General features: G+C 39.5%; 1 long non-coding RNA gene across 1 annotated transcript; it reads right to left on the bottom strand.

The window, feature by feature from the left end:
* Positions 1–829: 829 nt before the first annotated feature.
* Positions 830–22,944, bottom strand: LOC310631841. The gene is made up of 3 exons (XR_014490732.1): positions 22,757–22,944; positions 4,693–4,749; positions 830–863 (listed from the first exon to the last, which is right to left on the bottom strand). It is a non-coding gene; the product is annotated as an uncharacterized lncRNA (long non-coding RNA).
* Between the last annotated feature and the right edge of the window lie 309 nt (positions 22,945–23,253).

The raw sequence follows: 23,253 nt of genomic DNA, 5'->3' as shown, positions 1-23,253 counted from the left end.
ATGCATAAACAAATATGATTTGCATCTCAAATCTTTCTAAATAAGAATCAGAATCCTCAGCTATGGTAGAAATTTCTGTAACTTGACCAAGAGCCGCACTTGTGGCCATTAATCCTTCACATAAAATGTCTTGCAACTTCCCACTTGCATTGTAATGCAAGCTAATGGATAAAAATCACTCTTGTGGACAATGCAATAATTTTAAGATCTTCTTAAATGTCATCCTAAACTTGTGCTCTGTGTTCTTATGAGTCTGCTTCTAACAAGACTCTTGATGAGAGTAACTTTATTCTGAAATGTGATACAGTTTAATTAAAATGAATTCTGCTTGCAGATATCTGATCAATCCCACTTCCAGATCTAAAATGGCCACAAGGTCATCTTGCACACCAAATGATGTCGAGAAATGAACAAAATGCTGTCCTTTACAAAAAATGGCTGCACAAGTCACAGTTAATGGAACTTGAATTTTGCATTTTTGATTCTTACTCTTCTTCTGAGTCATATCTGGACAGTGAGCTGAGAAAAAAAAATTCAGGCTTGGTAATGTTAGTGTAAAACAGTTATGAGAAGACAAATATTCTCCTTCTTGCTTCAGCTGTTATGAATCAACCAGTTCTGACTCGTGAAGTCTTAATCTATTGACAGTATCCCAGCAAGATCAATCCAGTGAGGTTTTCTAACTCCTGTACCACAGTTTCATAGCTTTCTTCTGAGTGCTAGATAGGCTCATCGTGATAAAAATAATTCATAGTACACGGTACACTATTTTTCCACTGCAATGCAAATAGAAAGCTTTAGGGTTTTATATCTTTAGGTAGGTAATTATGCTTTGAATTCAAGGCAAGCTCCTGAAAGATCACCTAGGAAAAAATATTCAGAAATATTAAATTCAGGAAATATTTATTTATTTATTTTAATTCCATTTATATCCCGCCCTTCTCCGAAGACTCAGGGCGGCTTACAAACTTAGCAGTAGCCTTCATTCTATGTATATACCTGCTTATTAGGGCTTTCACACACCCCCTAAGCGGCATTATTACAAAGTCAGCTTAATTGCCCCCAACAATCTGGGTCCTCATTTTACCTACCTCGGAAGGATGGAAGGCTGAGTCAACCTTGAGCCTGGTGGGACGCGAACCTGCACTAATTGCAGGCAGCTGGTGTTACTTAAGGAGGCATTAGCCCACTGCTCCACCATTGATTTATTCATTAAAGATTTGCAGAATATATTTCTTGTTATCTGAGTGGTTCAGCAAAAACACTTCTAACTGAAGACTACATGAAGAAGTAATAAATAACATTTGGGTGGTGGTGGTTGTATCTAAAAGCATGCTCCTTCCTACCCACAAAACAGAAGAGAAAATAACAGAACAGTACAGAACCAAGCCAAACCAAACCACCATAATATGGAAGAGGATCACACATGTATCTGGATATTTTATTTGCCCAGGCTGGGCAAATAAACAGTTGAGCTCAAATTTTCTGTTACTAAGTGAGACAGTTGTAAACTGAGCTTTGCCCCATTTTGTGACCTTCCTTGTCACAGGTGTTAAGTGAATCACTGCAGTTGTTAAATTAATAGTGAATCTGGCTTCCCCATTGACCTTGCTTGTCAGAAGGTTGCAAAAGGTGATCACGTGACCCCGGGAAACTGCAACCGTCATAAATATGAATCAGCTGTCAAGCTGCTGAAATTTGATCGTGTGATTATGGGGATGCTGCAGAGGTCATAAATGTGAAAAACGGTCATAAGCCACTTTATTCAAAGCTGTTGTAACTTCAAACAGTCCCTAAACGAATGGTTGTAAGTTGTAATTCCTGCTGCTGAAAAAAAACAAACTGCTGTTCTACTTAAAATAAAGCACATATTTTCAAGAGTAGAAACTGCTGTATCTAAAAGAACATGCAACATTTTGGTTGGGGGCTCTTTCATGCACATTTGTTTCTCTTGGGGTAATAACCATTCTGCTTTGAATTATTCAAATTCAAGAGGACTAGGGGCTTGGATCTTGCTTTTTCCAATTTTTACTAGTACTGTTCTATTTAATAGTACTGTTGTAGAATAGCAGGTTTCAGGTTCACTTCATGAATGCTATAAGGGGCAGTGAGGATCAAATCAACAAGAAAGCAGCCAGGAAGAGTAATAAATAAAATAATGTTGCAAGGAAAAATGTGTCTAGTTATAAGCTGTAATTCAGATTAATATCAATCATCTTTGAAATTATTCAAATGGTTTCACAGAAATTTGACTTTGGTGTCATTATTCAGTAATGAATAATTACTGCATTTTGTATCTTAAAAACTAAAGAGAATGGTGTATTGTTTCGCTGTTGTCAACTGTTCAACAGAACTGATGTCTTTTTAAATGCAAAGCTACATACTGAAATCTCTTTAGAATAAGAATGGATATGGAATCATGCCAACTATACACAAAGACACGTATTAAAAAAAATCTCTTTTAGCATTATCACATCACACAAGGTCTGCCAGCTATTTCCAAGTTAATCTTACTGCTGAGCTGTTCCCTGCCCGCAATCCCATATCAGAGAACCAAGATTTTGTTCACCAACTAGCACAATTTTGCTGTCAAAATATAAGCAATCTGATCCTTGGCAGCCAACATAACAGGTGTATTCCCAATTCCAAAGAACAGTCTCTGGAATCAGGAAAAGTTATACTTGCTTGCATTCATTTCTAGCTTTTTAGGCCCTGCAGAATTTCAACCCTGAGCTCAAAGGAAAGGCAAAAATGAGTGTAATTAGCATGTTGATGACAGCTTATTTGTTTATTTATGTTTATCCTGTATTTATTATTTTTATAAATAACTCAAGATGACAAATGTACCTAATACTCTCTTCTCCTTTTTTCCCCTTTCAACAACAGCACAGTGAGGTGGGTTAAGCTGAGAGAAATGACAGTTGTCTCCAAATTTCTGAATGACTCTTTTGAAAAGCTTCATATGGATACTAAATTAGGATTATCAGAACAGGGCTGCAAAAATTTGGACAGCAGCAAAGAAATAAAGACAACTAAAATATGTACTGTACTCTAATGTTTGTGCAGATCTTTGCAGTATCTGATGTGAGGCTAGAAGGAAACAGCTGAAGGCCTGACAGACCAAGTGGCTTCCACATGTTACAAAGCAAATGGTGAGAAATCCATTACTATCTAAGGATCAGTGGATGAGGTGAAGTTTTAAATCCTGGGCCTATTTTAAAAAAGAAGGTGAATTGCTTGCTTCTTTAGTAGTTTATCTTCATTGTTAGATCTTTTAGTATCTATAGTAAAAGTAACTTCTTTAGCCAAGCCATGCCCTGGAGCAGGGGTGTTAAACTGCTGACCCACGGGCCGGATGCATCACGAGGAAACCACGCCCACCCCATTGCCGGCAGTGGGGGAAAAGCTCTGATACGTCGCGCGACGTCACATGACGTCGCGAGTTTGACATGTCTCCCTGGAGTCATTGCTACTTGTTCCTAAGTTTGTGGATTTTTAAAGAAAGTTCTGTTGCAGAGCTTTGGGTGAAACTCTGCCATCTATTAGCCCTAATTAGGTAACAGGGCAGATAAGACACAACCCTATAGGATTCCTCAGTACAATTCCTAGAAAACTAAGCCAAATACTTAACAGTGCTATCTTTGGTTTTTCTGGAAGGAGAGTCATAGAGCCATCACAAAGCTTCAACCTTAAAGTTCTCTGCAGGTTACTGTGGTCAACAGTATCAGAAGCAGTGGTGGGATTCAGCTAGTTTGCACCAGTTCAGCAGAACCGGTAGCTATTTTTTTGTTGCCCAGGCCCAGAATAGACTTCTGTAAATGGCATCCACACAGAGAACCATTTGTTCACATATTTGAATCCCACCACTGATCAGAAGCCAGAAGCCAGGGCAGGCAATGCTCTCCCAAGTCTTTTCCAACATAGCTCATCCATTCAGACAATCAAACTTGCTTCTATGCCAAATTTGTATCGTAGCATTTGCTGGAAAGGATCTTATCAGTGGTTTCATTAAAAGCACTACCTTCTTATTTACCAACAGAGCCTAATGTGGAATGTTAAAGTGTTCCAGGTTGAAAGATTTTCTTAAACAAGGCCACATCACCAATCTCTTTGAAGGCCTTAGAAGACTCAGTTTGTAATGAACATTGGCAAAACTGGAGTTTTAGTGTCCAGGAAGGAGATAACATACAAAGAGTGGCCCTGAAATCTAAGAATCTGATCAACTTTCTCAGGAAACAAACTACAAAACAAACTCAGACTATATTATTAGGCTGTGTGGTGGACCCTCTATGTTTTTGTTCAAAGTAACATTCATACCAGGTTTGATGTTACTCGTATGTTTATAATGGAGATCAGATAGGGCCATCTGCCTTACAGGTGAAGAGAGTTCCCTTGGGTGATTCTCTGCAGATGCAGAGGGAAATGAGCTCTTTTCTCACTGCTGCTTCATAGGTCTCATGTTAATGCCTAATTACTCATTCTTGCACCACTGCCACACTTGTTTTGCCCTTAGTACTTCATTACTCAGAACTATTCATTTTTCAAAAATGCTTTCAGTGTACTACCTGCAATGAGAGAGAGGCACTTAAGAAACACCATATTGGCATCTAGAAGATCTCTCTCTCTCTCTCTCTCTCTCTCTGTGTGTGTGTGTTTGTGTGTGTGTGTGTGTGTGTGTGTGTGAAAACCTACCTGGCATAAAGCAGGAATGACATCAAGGCCTGTGATAGCTCCTAGATCCTTGGGTAGCTAAAGGAGGTGAAAAGAGGAACATTTACAGCAGAAAGGATCCTACCGCCTCTCTTTCAGCAATGTCAGCCTTTCTCCATATTATTGAAACAGAAGCACTAATGCCCCTGGAAGAAAATTAAAAACTCATATTGAGGTCATAAATATAGATGCACACAATGGGCACGCTTTTGTAAAAAGGTAGGAAAGAGAAGTAACCCCCCCACCCCCACCAAATGAATGAATGAATGAATGAACCTTTATTGTCAAAGTACAACCATGTATACATTGAGATTGGCTGAGCCTCCCTTTGTGCCCCCACCCCCCAGCTTACAGTGACACAAACCCTCCATCTTATTACACCATGTGAACTAATTGCACAACACACCGGCCTCGCAAGTCAAATATGCATGAAGTTTATAAAAATTCTTTCCCGTTCAAAAGCCTAACAGCCCATCGATTAAGCTGTTTTTCAGCCTGTTGGTGTGGCTGGCTATACTCCTATATCTCCTACCTAATGGTAGGAGAGTAAAGAGATACCGTCCAGGTTGAGTCATCCCTGAGAATTTTCCTCACTCTTCCAAGGCAGCGAGCCCTGGCGATGTCATCCAGTGGTGTCAGGGGACACCCCACAATGTCTTGTGCTGTGCTCACCACCCTCTGTAATGCCTTCCTATCTGCGGCTGTCAGACCAGCATACCAAACCACAATACCATACGAGAGGACGCTGTCTATAGTGGACCGGTAAAATACAACAATATTGAATGCTATTGAATAAATATGTATTAAGAGAAGTAATTCCAGGTCTCCTTAATTAGCTCCAGGCCTTAACAACATTTTAGCCTGCTAAATTTCCTATTTAGCCAGTTCAATCATGCCCAGTTCTCAGAGACTGCCAGTACATGCGCCTGTAGTTTTTCTTGGCAGGGATTTTCAGCAGTGGTTTGCCACTGCCTCTTTCTTAGGACTGTAGGAGCAAAGGCCATGTGTATTGAAAACCACTTTTCTTCCTTCTTAATTTCTCTGCAGCTAGTCAAAGATTGGCTAATTCTTGGAAATAGCCCTGAGAATTTCAAGGAAGTGCTTTGATAGGAATGACCATTCCTTGGGTGAATGGAAGAACCATCCAAACAGTAACTATCGTCTTTCTCAACGTTATGTAATTGAGATGAGATTTCGGCGCTTTTAAAGTAGGCATCATGTTGCTTTCAGGAGGCTGTTCATCTCTTTACGTTGCTGAAATTGCTTGAGGAAAGAGAAGGTTTCTCAAGTATTGGAAATCGTATCTTACCATACAGCCGTGGAAATTCAAGTCTACAAAGGCCTGCCCATTTTTTGCTGCCATTCTTTTGGAATTTTCCCATTAAAAGCCTTTTCTTTCTTTCTCCACTCATTCATTAGGCATATGTATTATTGACAAGTACAAGTCAGAGTAACAGCTATTTTATTTTCAGCATCAATCTCCCGTTTGCTTGAGATTTACACATGCACACCTGCCTTCCAGCTCCTACTAAAAAGAAATTTTTTAATCCCACCCCACCCGCACTTTTTGGCGCCCTGTATTGGCAGGCCTTTTAGATTCTCAGGAGTCTTTATTCCATGCCATCTGCTTTTCCATCTTCTCTATAGTTCCTAGAACCCTGAGGGCCATCTTATGCTTTGTTTACAATTTCCTTTTGGTGTTTAAAGGATTGTGTGATCCTATTCTATTCTTGGACAGCAATGAGAATTATGAAATGTTTTCATTTTTTTCTTCTTTTTGGAAGAAACTAACAGTGGGTTACCATACTGTGCTATTAATTTCTTTCGTTGTTTTTTACCCCTGCTTTGGAACCTCAAAGCTTCCTGCAGCAATCCTATATAAATAATGATCAAAATAGCATAAAAAACCCCTTGCTTGGAGAAAGGATCCTCAACTAGAGTTGGCTCCAATTAAACTATAATGTGTAGCTTCAGTTTTCTTCCTGGCTGATGAACTTAATAAGTAGAACTGTTGTCTCCTGGCTGGCGCAATCCCAGACAGTGCTGTTGCATTATTTGGTATATAATAGAGTATATGGCCAAGCATTTGGTAGACAACAATCACAACATTAAACAACAACAACAACAACAACGATGATGATGACGATGACGATGATGGAAAAGACCTTGGAGGTCTTTTAGTCCAACCCCCTGCTTAGGCAGGAAACCCTGTACCATTTCAGACAAATGGCTGTCCAGTCTCTTCTTAAAAACTTCCAGTGTTGGAGCATTGACAACTTCTGGAGGCAGGTTGTTCCACTGATTAATTGTTCTAACTGTCAGGAAATTTCTCCTTAGTTCTAGGTTGCTTCTTCTCTTTGACCAGTTTTCATCCATTGTTTCTTGTCCTGTCCTCAGGTGCTTTGGAAAATAGCTTGACTCTCTCTTCTTTGTGGCAACCCCTGAGATATTGGAAGACTGCTATCATGTCCTTCTAGTTCTTCATTTCACACCCAATTCCAGCAACCGTTCTTTATATGTTTAATATAAAGATGTTTAATCACCTTTGTTGCTCTCCTCTATACTGTTTCTAGACTCTCAACATCTTTTTTACATCGTGATGACCAAAACTGGATGCAGTATTCCAAGTATGGCCTTACCAAGGCATTATAAAGTGGTATTAACGCTTCACGTGATCTTGATTCTCTGTTAATGCAGCCTAGCACTGTGTTGGCTTTTTTGGTAGCTGCAGCACACTGCTGGGTCATTTTTAAGTGATTGTCCAATAGGACACCAAGATCCCTCTCATAGGTACTACTATTGAGCAAAGTACCCCCTATACTGTACCTGTGCATTTGGTTTTTCTTGCCTAAATGTAGAACCTTACTTTTTTCACATTGAATTTCATTTTGTTAGATAGCGCCCAATGTTCAAGTCTGTCAAGATCCTTCTATATCTTAAGCTTATCTTCTGGAGTGTTGGCTATTCATTGCTTGAATTTACTTTGGGGGAGGATTATATAGCAACTTGTTATTTCCATAACAATGTATGAATTCCAAAATGACATCTATTTTTTTCTTTGTGGAAAAAAAAGAAAACGTAGAAGGTAGAAAGGTTTTTGGCTGTGCAGACCACAGCAAATTTTGATGAGTTCTTAAAAGTTTGGGTACTTTGGGAAACCTCACCAATCTATTTAAGCATTTTTATGATGATCAGGTATCAGGGGTTAGGGCACTCTTACATATCTCAAAGTTTGGAAGTACATAATCAAATTAGTAGATCTTATTTGTGGCAAGGTTTCTGATGAGTATCTTTCAAGATGTTGTTAAATCCTCATTAATTTTACTCAGCATAATAGTGATGAGGGAAGATAGTTTTAGTCAGTCACATCTGGAGGGGTGATCTGTTGCTCACACTGTCCCATAAGAATATAACTTGACTCACAGATGTATCTTTCCTTTCTTGAGCAAAATTTAAAGAGTTCAGATAACTGAAATAGTGCATGCTATGTAGAATTGGTGGAAAAACATTGTTTGGGAGAGAAGAAGATGGAGAAAAATTAAGAGAAGAAGGATTTCTTCCAAGATTATTACCACCTCCATAATTAGTGGTGACTTCTGTGTTATTCTAAGGCATTTGAGTAATCTAAATCTATAATGTTTCTCCAAAAGAATATAAATAGTATTATCTAACTCCTATTAGGAAATAAGGCTTCATTGGCAACATAGAGATTGTTTTATGTTGAATTATACTATTGAACAATTTAGTATTCCATTCTGGCACAGAACTCCAAGGCTTCTTGGTACAGATTTTTTTTCCAACTGTATCTGAAAATATTAAAAACTAAGGCAGCAATTCAAAATGTACTTTCCAGGCCACTGAGTATTGAAGAACTAATTGTCTATTCATGCTTCCCAATAAAAGATATACGTTCTAGTATAATAAAGTTCTGAAAGATTGAAGAAAGAGTTTGGAGGAGCTGAAGCAATATAATGATGAGAAATTAGGACTATGTTCAAAGAAATTATAACCTAAAATAATAATAATCTGATTATTCTATTTGAAATATGTATCCACTTATTTGGTTAAACATTTTAAAAAATAAATTTTATTTGGAATATGTTTCCATAAACTACTGACTGAAGAAAGATAACTTTAAATTGGCATATTTATATTTTCATTTCATTTCATTTCATTTATTATATTTGTATACCGCCCTTCTCCCGAAGGACTCAGGGTGGTGAACAGGGCACATATAAAATACAGAATACAAAAATTAAAAAAAGAATTAAATAAGAGCCCGAGCTAAAAACAGTAGAATAATATTAAAAATCCCCAATAAAAACCCCAGCACATCCCCCATCAGGCCAGGCCGGCTTGCTCAAATAGGTAGGTCTTCAGACCGCGTCGGAAGGAGCGAAGGTCAGGTGCCATCCGGAGCTCGACCGGCAACTGATTCCATAAAGCCGGGGCGCCCACAGAGAAGGACCTCCCCCTGGGGTCCACCAGCCGACATTCTCTGACCGGTGGCACCCTGAGGAGGCCCTCTCTGTGGGAACGCACAGGGCGGAGGGAAGTTGACGCCGGCAGCAGGTGATCCCCAAGGTACTCCGTATTTCCGAAACTCCGAAAATACATGGTATTTTCCATGTACATTCATGATTTAGAATATTTACTCCTATTGGTACTGGAATTTCTGCCAGTTTCAGAACCAGGAATGTAATGTATACATTTTCCAAAGATCAGGGTAAGAGAATATGGACCATCAGAAAATATTCCAAGCCATTATTTTGTCAACAGAAAGGAAAGGAACTTTTTGAACTGATTGTGCATTTTTCGACACCTTCTCTCAACAACAGATGTCATGCTAGTATGTGGCTGCATAATGTTAGAAGTTATTTTTGTTAAATATCACACAGTCAACACAGTAGCTATGTCAAGGAGCATCAACAGGAGAAAGTGATATCTTATTCTTCTGATACTGAAAAAAGTAAAACCTGTAAGGCACTCTTTAATCCACGCAAGGAAGGAGGTGATGGATCACAGTGGAGGAATGCTTTATTTGAGTTTAATAATCCACCCTTACAATAAAACCTTTTAAAAGTTTTATTAAAATTTGAGAAAAAAGAGATGGTAATAAGAACAATTCTGTGACCACAATTTCACATAGATTTGTAGATTAATAGCTGGTGCTTAATTCTGCTCTGAATTTCTTTTTCTATATTTATAACAGGGGATAGCAAACCTCGGATTCCCCTCTACCTTCCTGCATTGCATGACAGATGAGATGAACTACAGATAGTCCTCGACCTATGACCACAATTGAGCCCAAAATTTATGTTGCTAAGCAAGACAGTTATTAAGTCAATTTCACCCCTTTTTACAACCTTTCTTGCCACAGTTGTTAAGTGAATTGCTGTAGTTGTTAATAACATTGTTGTTAAGTGAACCTGGCTTCTCCATTGAGTTTGCTTGTCAAAAGTTCACAAAAGATGATCACTTGACCTCAGGACACTATCACAAATATGAGTCAGTTGCCAAGCGTCTGGAGCATGTGAGCATGGGGATGCTGCAACGGTCGTGTGAAAAACGGTCATAAGTCACTTTTTCAATGCCGTTGTAACTTCAAATAGTCACTAAAATGAACTGTTGTAAATTGAGGACTACTGGTAATTAGTCTGGGGCATAGATTAAGGAAGGTGCCAGCTCTATATCTAGAGTGGAGTAAAATACCTATTAGTCTTCCAGTCTGCACATTATGATAGATGAAGGTCGAAATTAGTTGGCTCTCTGTTTTTATTCAAATGATTTTTTATTCATTCTAATTCTTATACAATACATGTCAAGATCACTTTAGTAAACCTAACCATTTCCCGATAAATTTTGATTTGGAAGAGGTGCTGAAATGATATTTTGGCTGGATCAGAGTAAAAATCAGCCCCATGTTTTTCATCCCCGTAGCAAAAATAATCAGTTTTCAGGGATGGGGGAATCTCTTCTGTTCACCCCTTATTAATTTGCTTGAGTCGTTTCCTATCAAACATAGGACCCTCCTTTTCTGGGTGATTTGATAATTAGAGTTTAATGGAATTATAGAAATAATATACACTTTTGTTTACCTTTGAGTTAGAATTTAATGTGTTTTTTTTAATTCTGTATTTTTATTCTTGCCCTGTTCACCGCCCTGAGTCCTCCGGGAGAAGGGCTGTATAGAAATATTATTATTAAACTAAATATATACCAAATGAAGTTGGAAGTCATTCTTTTTCTATTTTCTTTACTTTTTCTTTTTTTTTCTTTTGGCACTTTTATCTTGCTTTCTTCCTGATTTTCCATTTTTCTTTTTTTTCTAGCTCTACGCCCTACGCACAGTTACTCATGCGCTTGTTACCTCCCGTTTGGACTACTGTAACGCTCTCTACATGGGGCTGCCCTTGAAGACCACTCGGAGGCTTCAACTGGTGCAGAATGCGGCCGCGCGAGTTGTAATGGGGGTCTCCCGATACTCCCATGTAACACCTCTACTCCGCGAGCTGCATTGGCTTCCGGTTGCCCTCCGGGTGAAATTCAAGGTGCTGGTTATTACCTATAAAGCCCTACATGGCCTGGGTCCGGGCTATTTGAGGGAACACCTGCTGCCGGCATCAAACGCTCTTCGCCCAGTGCGCTCCCATAGGGAGGGTCTGCTCAGGGTGCCGCCGGTGAGAGATTGCCGGCGGGTGACACCCAGGGATAGGGCCTTCTCAGTGGGAGCGCCTGCCCTCTGGAACCAGCTGCCGGTGGAGCTGAGGACTGCCCCCGACCTCCGATCATTCCGCCGGGGCCTGAAGAACTGGCTCTTTGAGCTCTCAGGCCCAGGCTGAGGAGAAATTTTTAACTGGGGTTTTAAGTATACAGGGTCAATTTAATATTTTTTAATTTGGTTTTTTAACTTTTGTATGGTGGATTTTTTAATTCCCTGTAAACCGCCCTGAGTCCTCAGGGAATAGGGCGGTATATAAATGTAAATAAATAAATAAATAAATAAATTTATCTTTTATTCTTTTTGAAATTCAGGAAACACACACACAAATATAAAATTTTAAGGGACAACTATTTAAGGGACAACTATTAGTGAATGCTGATCTTCATAAAAACAACAGCAACAAAGAGCTCTGTTGACACTTAATAGCATATTAAAGGATACTTTTATATAGATCAAAATCTACTTCATGCAACCTATGCAATCAAGTGGACTGTGATCTATGAACTTTTATGCATTAGCTTTCAAAATGCCACAGGTTTCTGTGGCTCTGCTGCAGAAGAGACCTTGCTTTTCAGCTGAAAGCAAATATACCAAACAGAATTCTATTCCCAGTCTGCATCTCCGTGGTTTACTTAAAAGTGGGTTTGTTTGTTTTTAAAGTTTAAAAGAACTTAGAAAGAGAACACCACTATATGGCTGTGTTGACAATTGTTTTCAGCATCTTATAACCAGATGAGGTGCCAAGGAGTCTACAATTCTTAATATTCTCTTACTTTTCCTGAAGGTTAGGGCCAGGCGCAGTAAATTTTGGTAAACATGCTTTGGTACTAAATAAGGCCTGCTGGGATCGGTATACACTTGGTTATGTCAAGTGTACTTTTCCCTTCGTCCAGTGCGCTCCCACAGGGAGGGTCTTCTCAGGGTGCCGCCGGTAAGAGATTGGCGGCGAACGACACCCAGGGATAGGGCCTTCTCAGTGGGGGCGCCTGCCCTTTGGAACCAGCTGCCAGTGGACCTGAGGACTGCCCCCGACCTCCGTTCATTCCGCCGGGACCTGAAGACCTGGCTCTTTGAGCTCTCTGGCCCAGGCTGAGGATTAATGTTATTTTAACTGGGGTTTTATTTATGCAGGGACAAATATAATTTTTTAAAATTTGTTTTTAACTTTTGTATCTTGGTTTTTTTTTAATCACCCTGTAAACCGCCCTGAGTCCTTCGGGAAAGGGCGGTATATAAATTTAATAAAATAAAATAAATAAATAAATAAAATAAATTAACTGAACTGTACTATTAGGTAGAAATTGAATCCTGTATGATATTCAGTCGTCATCAAATGAAGATATTCAAGATAGTCATTCACAATGTTCTTCCTCATTAGCTCATTAGGTGCTATTTGATCTGTGGGGCCTGTCCTCTGGCACTATATTGTCAATAGTTTCCTATTGTCTATCCATGTGGTTTCTTGGTAAAAATACAACAATGATTTACAGACTCCTTCTCCCATGCAAGATGAAATGATAGCTTTCTCTTCATCACCAAAGTGATTATCTGCCTTCAAGATTTTCCTATATTGCTGCCCCTTAATACAGGTCCTTTCTTGCATTAGCTAGGCCAGGGGTAGGCAACCTTGGCTCTTTTATGACTCGTGGACTTCAGCTCCCAGAATTCCTGAGCCAGCTGTGCTGGCTCAGGAATTCTGGGAGCTGAAGTCCACGAGTCATAAAAGAGCCAAGGTTGCCTACCCTTGAGATAGGCAGTTGGGATGACCTTCATGCTGGGGTGACCTGTGGGAGTATCTATTCTTAACATGGAACTCTGCCTTTTGAAAAGCATCTTTGGGACACTCAGGGGTTCTTTGTTCATCCCTCTCAGCCACCTGCCCACCTTCTTTTACAGGTATTACTCACCAGTCATCATGCTGGCATGTCAATAAATTACATAAATTAAGTGTGCCTTGTACTGAAAAGTATTTCTCTTTTGTTGCGCCTTAGTTGATTGGATTCTCACATCATACTAAGCTGTAACGTACTTAGGAAATTCGTGAATCCAATTGCATCGTATTCACAAATCACGGTTAAAACACGCCCTGCATAGTATGTGACACGGGCAATTTGTATCAAATATGGATCTAGTACATGTGTTTGAATTTACTTTCTCAGTTCTTAACAATCATTCTAATATCCCCCCTTAGTTACTTTTCTTTTCCTGAACAAAATACTGTAGCCTTTCATAAGGAAGAAAATGCTCCAGTTTCTTAATTTTTTTTTTTGGGGGGGGGAGTTATGATTCAAGTTCTTTATGTATATAAAAGATCCCTTCACAAAACTTTTGTGCTCCAGTTTTTTATCTATTACATTCTGAAAAGGACGCTGCTGAGTGAAAATGTGTGCAGGGGAAGGGAACTCCTGTTGCAATAATAATAATATAAGGGTTTTGGGTGTGGTAACTATTAAAGTATATCACAAAAATGTCACATTTGAGAGGTAGACAATAAATCAAAGACTGAAGCCAGGAGGTAAAAAATCAGAAAGTGATGGAAGTAATTTTCAATGTTTGTCTAAACACCCAAATAGTCCAATCATGTTAGGACCTGAACTAGTGGGAAATTACAGTTTTGTGCCATCATATGAGTGTGAGTATTCTTTCAGACGCACACACATACACAAATACACACACACACATATGCCAGAAAAGAGAGTGGGTTTTTTTTTAAATGAAAATGTTCCAAAAAGTTAAAGCAAATCTTGGAACAGGAAGGAAATACTATGCCAATTTAGGACTAATATTTACCTTTTACATCTGGCTTTCCTTCCTTTGCCTCAGAGATGGAAAAATCACCCCCCTTTTCACCTTTCAAATAAAACATGGAATTATGAAGACAAGCCTATTATTTTGCTCATTGACTTCTAAGGTGATCTGATTCCACAAAATACCCCGATATTAACTGAGTCAAACTGATTTGAGTTGCAGATCCAGTAGTCTGGCTAATGTTAATGAAAATGTAAACCTGAGGTGATTCAGAGTCTGTCGTGTTTTCTCTAGGATAGCCCCTTTTTTTTGTTCTCAAAGTGCAAGTGATTTCAAGGCCTTGTATATTACCGAGTGATCTTTCTGAACCTCTACCTTTCAATTTTCAAACAATCCATTCATGGCACAGTTTGCTTTGAATATTTGGACGATTTTGTTCTTTGGTACACTGAAGGCACTCTACCTCAGGCTGTTCTAGCTGGCAAAGCCACATTCAGATTGTATGGATCAAATTCTGAAACTTTCAGTAGTAAGTTCAGATTGAAACCCTCATCCTCCAAGAACGTCATCTTTCATCTGTTAGACCTTTCCCATCTATCTATACATTGTTTCCTTGTCTTTCACCAAGTCATTATCATTTCTTTTGAGGAAACACATGGCAGTTGATTTCCTTTTAGGGTGACTGAAGATAAAATGCTATGTTGTTAATGTCACCAGATGAAACTGCACTCATAGGATATATGCTGTTAGAAAACTTAAAAATGGATATGTTAGGTTTTTCTATCTTTTAATAGTAATTTTAAGTAGTAATTTTAAGTACTCTACAATCTCTACATTTCTACATTCTTGGACTGATGGCCCGGGTGACAAAGGTGTGGTGCCATCATTTTCTACTTTTCATGGACATTGATGAACAACTCTTGGGTCCTCAACCAGCAGTAAGCATAGAAATTTAATAAAGAAACAAATAAATGCCTAACAAACAATCCTTTTCTTCACATATTCAAACAGCAAGCACTGCACTTTCCTCAGTAGCTAAAGTAAGCTTAGCTAAAAAACATTGGCAAGTCATAGCAGATTGACTTTTCTTGATATTCATCTTTAAACCCAGTTCTTTACTTCTAGATGTTTGCATTTGCATGTAGCCTAAAGCCTATTTTCATATGATTGGCTTCACATTTGTTTTCCGCTCTATGGCCAGTTATTTGGGGGGTTCTCTGGGCTCAATATGTCCACCTAATCATTCAATTGTTTCTTTGAATTCTCTCTTGGTATAATTACATTCATCCAGTCCATGGAAAACTTTGAAGCTTTGGAATCTGAATCAGGATCTGTCCTCATCTTATGAGATAAGAGACTGACTTGATGGCATGGGATGCATCAAAAACTTCACAGTACAAGCAAATGGGCTCTAAAAATGTCGCCCAAATAATACATATATATTTTTACGCTAGTGGTGTTTGGTATTTTAAAAGTTAATTAACATGCCTTGTATTAAAAAGTACAGTTTCAAACTACACTTTGTGTTGAGCCACTTTCTGGGACTTCAAAATGCTTTAATTACATTGTGCCTCTTTTGTTTGCAAGCTACAACTTTATAGCTGTTTCATGAAAAAGTTACTTTCCTTTTCTCGCTTTTCATCTTACTTCTGATGGAACAAGTGTCATAATCTCATTGCCTTTCACCAACTCCCACAGCTTTTGAAACTGTATCTCTGCAAGTGGATTCCACTGTAGATAAACTATATTTAAGCCTTCTTGTTTCCTGTTGCCTAGTATATGCTTTAGTTAAAAAATTCAGTACACTTGAACGAACTCATGTTTATCTGAGCACTATTCGTATCATTCAGTGGTGATAATTTTTCATTAGGAAGTCCTAGACCTAGGTTGAATCCCTGGAACTGACACATTACAAGAGATCCCAGCTGTGGACCAGATGTTAAGTGAATTGGAGAGATGCTATCTGTTCAAATGGGAAGCACTGGGCTAGAAGGCATACAAAACCCTGTCTGTGTTCTGTACCAGCCTACTACCGGCCCTGCATATAAGGCAGGGACAACAAGAAGGCAAGAGGCTGGAACTAAGCCTGCCAAATTTATGGACACAAAAGCAAACAGAGCAAAACAAGACACGAACCATGAAACAGGAGCTATTCAAATGGTTGCCTTCAGCAAACCAGCCCTCCCACGCATTCCCCTTTTAAACAGTTCAGGGCGTGGCTTCTCTCTGCCTCCTTCCGAGGTGCCCCATTGCCTTCCTCTGTTTACTCCTGATTGACTGCCTCCTGCGTCGGGCGTCCTTGAACAGGGCCAGCTGTGGGTCATCTTCATCCACGCTGTCAGGCTCACACAGCTGGGTCTCCGTCGTGACCAGGTGGGAGGGGCCTGGCTGAGGGCTCTCATCAGCAAGATCTTCAACCCCCTCAGCAACCTCTCCAACACCCCCCTCCTCCTCCTCTGAATCCTCCGACCCAACTGCCGAACCCACAGGCTGACCCTGAATCACAACAGTCTGTCTGTCTGTCTGTCTATCCACCCACCCACCCTGTATTTAATTTATCTATTTCAGAGTTAAGCGATGTGCCCTTCTTCCCATTCCTTACCAGATACTATTATAACATTATAATACCTCCTGGCCGGTTTTGTAACAAGTTGTTTACAAAAACAGAAACATTCCTCTTTGGGTTTACATAAAAATGTCTGTTTTCTGAAAAGTCTGCAGTTAATTAGCTTGCGTTTTATGTGTTATTCAGACTATAGTCACAATAAATTTTACTGACATATATTTGGACTGCAATCAGTCAATGTTATCCAAGCACCTATGAAAATACATTTTCAGTGATATCTGTTCTTTCTGTCATGGTCTCTGTGTTAGTTTTACAAACAGGTTTGTTCTGTGCTTTTCTTTCCTCATAAGTTTTATGCTGTCTGTGATTACACGGCAAGCAAAGTGATAGAGTTATAGAATATGCATGTTGTGATTCAGGGTCAGCCTGTGGGTTCGGCAGTTGGGTCGGACGACTCAGAGGAGGAGGAGGGGGGTGTTGAAGAGCTTGCTGATGAGAGCCCTCAGCCAGGCCCCTCCCACCTGGTCACGACACAGACCCAGCTGTGTGAGCCTGACAGCGTGGATGAAGATGACCCACAGCTGGCCCTGTTCAAGGACGCCCAACGCAGGAGGCAGTCAATCAGGAGTAAACAGAGGAAGGCAATGGGGCACCTCGGAAGGAGGCAGAGAGAAGCCACGCCCTGAACTGTTTAAAAGGGGAATGCGTGGGAGGGCTGGTTTGCTGAAGGCAACCACTTGAAAAGCTCCTGTTTCTTGGTTCGTGTCTTGTTTGTTTTTGTATCAATAAATTTGGCAGGCTTAATTCCAGCCTCTTGCCTTCTTGTAAAAGGGGTTGTCCCTGCCTTTTCTGCAGGGCCGGTAGCAGGCTGGTACAGAACAATGCATCAATATCTTCACTCACTCTTATTTGGGAAGGATTGCATGAAGCTGCCTTTAGGAATGGATACATTGATAGAGCACGCATGATCCCTGAAGCCAAATGCCTATGAATCCTTATCTATTGGTAAAAAGGGCGTAAGAGCAATACCACGCAATCTCTTGATATTGGCATAGTCCAAGGAGCTGTTGCACGTGGTTCTTTCATAGAACATTCCATATTCCACTCTACGAGAGGAGAAGACACCTTCACCCAAAGGGATGTAAACTCTATGATGCTTCTTGTTTGAGAAGACTTGACATCCAGGGTTGCTTTCACAAGTTTATTTATCACACTGTTATTCTAACCTTCCTTCCAAGAGCTCGTGATCTACACATGGTTACTCTTTTCAATGCAGCATAGCAATTATGTAACGATATGTACAAAGCCACCTAATGCAATCCACAAGTGAGCTGAGGTGTGAAATTAGAGTTCCTGATAAAAAGCTGAACTTCTATAAACATTTATCAAAAAGTATTAAAACTCATTGGAACTTATGTTTGAATAGACCTGTATAGGACTTTGCTGCAAAGGACACCAGCCTCTTACCCATTGTAAATTATTTTAAGAATAAAAAGGTAAAGGCAATGGTTTCCCTGTTCAGTCATGTCTGAGTCTATGACATGGTGCACCTCTCTATTTCTTGGCTAAGGGAGACAGCACTGTCCAAAGATATTTTCCATGGTCATGTGGCCAGCGTGGCTATATGCCAAAGGTGCCTGGAATGCTGTTACCTTCCCACAGAAGTGGTACCTATTAATCTACTCACATTTGCGTGCTTTCAAACTGCTAGGTGGGCAGGAGCTGGAGCAAGTAACAGGAGTTCACCTCATCGCGCAGGATTTTAAAGAATAACTATAGTGCAAATGCCATACTTGGGAACATTATTTGATGTAAGAGAAGAACTCTGATGAAATCCAACAAACATTATAGTCAATACCATACTAGACAGTAATCTTTACTAACAGGAAAACCTTATTTATCATTTAAAATAACGGAATGTACTATCATTTTGAAAATGTGGCTAACATTGCCAGAGTACTTTCTTTTGAATCTAGTTTGCTTGAAGAATCAAGAATCTTTTACTGTACCATACTGGTTGAAAACATAAGATACCCTTTTGTGGCCTTCTGGGTGACTCCACAGGGAAAGAAGAGGAAAGTCTGATGAGAATATCATAGAACAGGTGAAAAGTTTACACCTAAAAGAGCAAAGGATGACATTAGGGGCCTTGTAAGGCCCCATCACCTCTTTGAATTCTGACTCAAAATATCTTAGAACCTCCAAAGCTATGGAAATAGTACTACTGCTAAGTAGTGGAGCATTGCAGAGAGCACAGTGTAAGCTGGGTTCCTTGGAAGTAAATGTTTTCTCAGAAATTTGTTCAAAGTGGCTATTTAATAAGCACATATGGAATACAGATGTGACATGGCATATGAGAATTGGAAGCAACATCTGTTGCAGCTTTCCTGATCCTTGCTCCAACAGATCACTTGGATTCCTGATCTTTTGTCTTCATTTAAAATACTTTTTATGCCTGTTCTTCAGAAATATTAGTATTTCTTTTGGGTCCTGAGTGCTTGATTGAACCAGATTGGCCTGGACTGATCTAACTCTCCTTGGAATCTCTGACTTTGGCTTATCAGGTTGCACTGCTTATCAGGACACACATATTAAAGCAGGAAGTAATTACAAGAAAACCACTCATGTTTAGATCTTTAAAGAACCATATTTTTATGGTGAGATGAGCGGCAAACAAATATATATACATATATGCATATCTATATCTATATCATCTCTCTCTCTCTCTCTCTCTCTCTCTCTCTCTCTCTCTCTCTCTCTCTCTCTCTGATTCTCCAGCAGAGTGCTAGAGTTAGGAAAAGAAAGAGTGGAAATTGGGAAGTGAACAAATTCCTCATTTGGAGCTTTCCATGGTGCTTAAGGACCAAACTTACTTCTCATATGAGTGCCTGCCAATGGAGGAGTTCAAATGCCACGGAAGTTAATGGGTGAAAAAGATCCTTGGACTGGTTCTTGGCTTGGTTAAAAAAGCGCTCAGTGAGTTGAAGCATAATCATGAACTAAAACAGCCTGAGCCTTTCCATGCTGCCCACAACACTTCATTGTCTTAGTTGTTATGCTGGTGTATCTAGACGATTCTTCCACATATTTCTTATATTGGCAATGTGTCTCAAGTTCTGCTGATATAACAGATTGTAAGGTAGTTAATCTGGTAGACCTTGAATGTAGAATTGCTCTAAAAAAATAAAAACAACAACAATAGGGAAGTCCAGGTAACAATCTGGATTAAATCCAGTTGCAGGGCAATACAATCTCCTAAAGTTGCCACATGCAGACAGAGTATGATTTATCTTTATGTATTTATCAATGGTGCTTAACATAGTGCTTAAAGAATTGAGGAAGCAAATGGTCCCCACAAGGTACACAAAGCTGGATTCCCTCTGAACGGTCATGATTAATAGCTCAAAATACCTTAAAGAACAGAAAGTTTTAGATCACCAATCGATGAAATTTCTACATTATAGTTTATTTGAAATTTATCCTGACCCCATCTGGGATAGATGATACTGGCCATCATACTGAACTTAGCCATAATATAATTTATTTGTTTTTAGTTTTTGTCTTGTACAAAACAGAGCCAGTATGATTGCAAAAAGTAGTGTACGGCTTAGCATGTTGTCTGAATCCAGCCCTTGTGACTTACTCAATAACACATGATTAAGGAAAGGATAGAACAGCATGATATATTAAACCATACTATCATAATGTTCTTTCTATTCATAGATTATAAAATTTGTTCTGACATTGATTTCCTGAAAAGAGCTAAATGCAATAAAACCTATTCTGCTTTGGACCATTTTAAACCCTAAATATGGGGGTTAATCCTTGTATAAATGACTACAAATGTGTCTCTATAAGTCTTGCTGCCCATAAGGATCTAATTTATATCATATGATTCTTGGTTTGGATAACAATTTAGCATAATACCGTTAGCAACAAAGAGAAGTAGGAGTATTACTGTATCCTAGTCACGAGGGAGAAACTGCATCCCAATCTTAAAAAAGGGAAACCTTAAAAAAGTTTTCAGATGGGGAAGAAATGAAGGTAGTGACAGATCTTATTTTCCTGGGCTCCAAGATCACCGCAGATGGGGACTGCAGCCAAGAAATTAAAAAGACGCTTGCTCCTGGGGAGGAAAGCCATGGCAAATCTACAGCACAGTAAAAAGCAGAGACATCACCCTGCTAACAAAAGTGCATATAGTCAAGGCTATGGTCTTCCCAGTTGCAATGTATGGCAGTGAAAGCTGGACCATAAGAAAGGCTGAGTGCCAAAGAATTGAGGCCTTTGAACTATGGTGCTGGAGAAGACTCCTGTGAGTCCCTTGGACTGCAAGTTGATCAAACTGGTCAGTCCTAGAGGAGATCAACCCTGACTGCTCTTTAGAAGGCCAGATCCTGAAGTTGAAACTCAAATATTTTGGCCACCTAATGAGAAGGAAGGACTCACTGGAGAAGAGCCTAATGCTGGGAAAGGTTGAGGGCAAGAGAAGAAGGGGACGACAGAGAATGAGGTGGCTGGATGGAGTCACTGAAGCAGTAAGCATGAGCCTAAATGGACTCCAGAAGATGGTAGAGGACAGGAAGGCCTGGAGGAACGTTGTCCATGGGGTCGCGATGGGTCGGACATGACTTTGCAACTAACAACAACAAAAGTTTCCAACTAAAGTATCAGGAGAAGGAAAGTCCCAAATCTGCCATTTGTTTTGCATTTGGAAGCCAGATCTACCAGGATGGAAAGAATGTACAGGTAATCCTCAACTTACAACAATTCATTTAGTGACTGATCAAAGTTACAAGAGCACAGAAAAAAGTGACTTATGAATGTTTTTCACACTTAAGACCTTTGCAGCATCGCTATGGTCATATAATCAAAATTCAGATGCTTGGCAACAGGTTCATATTTATGACGGTTGCAGTATCCTGGGATCAGCTTTTGTGACCTTCTGAAAAACAAAGTCAATGGGAAATCCAGATTCACTTAACAACCGTGTTGCTAACTTAACCAATGCAATGATTCACTTAACAAGTGTGGCGAGAAAAGTCGTAAAATGCGGCAAACTCACTTAACAAACGTTTCACTTAGGAGCATAAATTTGGGGCTCAATTGCGGTCGTAACTGAAGGACTTCCTGTAGTTCTTCTTTCTTGCTAGGGGGTTAGAAAACTGAAATGCAACCAATCACATTGCGACTGGTTTTACTGGAGCCCAATGTTTTCTGAAGCATTCACTTGAAAGGCTATAACCAGCTCCGTATTGATGGTTCAACATGTGTTTTGGCATGAATCACTCAGGGGATGGGATGGAGAAGAAGCCAGCCAGCAGGACGGGCTGCTGAAATCTGCAGGTGTGTCGTGATTGTATGTGAACCCAACAGGCAAGAGATTTGATGAATGCTAAAATTTATTTGTAGCTGGAGGGATAACTGAGTGTACAAGAGTTTGTGTTTGAACTCTCTCTCCCTCACACACACACACACACACACCCTGAAAGCCTGAAGGTTTGCTTTCTTTCTTTCTTCCCAAAGCAAAACAAAAGAATATTTCATGTAATTACAGGTATCATGTGTGACTATCAATTATAGCCTCATTAGGAAATCTTTCATTTTAACTAGTCAATAATACTTTTTTTCTGATACTGCTTGACAAAGGAGAATACATGTCTTTTTGCCCAAAGGTGTTGCAGGTACGAGACTGCTAGACCTAGAGAAGCTATGCTGTTATGGGAGAGAAACAGTCTAATTTTGCCAAAATAAATGGCTAGAAAGTGGAAGACGGAAGGGGAGAAATGGAGGCTCACTGTTCAAACTGTCAAATTCCTTTTGAACAAATTAGCTGATTATAATCTTATTGATGCTTGGATGCCGTCCAGGGTTTCTTTTATCCACTTGTAAAGAATGATTTTTTAAGAAAAAAAATTGAAGTTTTCTTTCCTAAAATCAGCTTTCTATCCTGACCCTGAAGGGAAAGATTACTAGTAATGGAGCGAAATCCAAATCCAAATCCTTACCTTTGTTGGTATTCCCAAATAGTTGTAGATATGAAGATACATCACTTCATGAAGAGTTTCTGATTTAACTCCAGGTACTTGCCCTTTTATTTAAAAACATCAGGAACTATATTAGCAATCTTCTAAACATGTAATGGCTGGCATAAAAATCCATTGGAAAAGTAATGGAGAATCCATGGCTGAAAGACCCCCGTTTCAAAAGAGCTGCTTAGTTTGCCAAAAATAAAATAGGGTGAGATTTTTTCCCCCCTTTTATGTCTTCTCCATTGATTATTCCTTTTTTGGTTTCCCTTTCCCACTAGTTTCACCAGAAAGTCAATACATTAGAAGATTAGAAGAAGCTAGTTTTTATCTTTTCTGAAAGATCAGGAGTTTGGCCTCCAGACCTTTTGATGAAATCTTTCCTTGAAATACTTTGTTTTGCTCTCAATTGTCATCCCAGCCCAGAGGTTGCTGTAACAAGGAAGCTACTGGATCAATTAGCTTTGCAAAGTATT

This window comes from Vipera ursinii (assembly GCF_947247035.1).
Source record: "Vipera ursinii genome assembly, chromosome: 1".
In the NCBI taxonomy this organism is placed as follows: Eukaryota; Metazoa; Chordata; class Lepidosauria; order Squamata; family Viperidae; genus Vipera; species Vipera ursinii.
The sequence above is the reverse complement of the archived record's forward strand: the minus strand, read 5'-3'. Positions and strand labels throughout refer to the sequence as shown.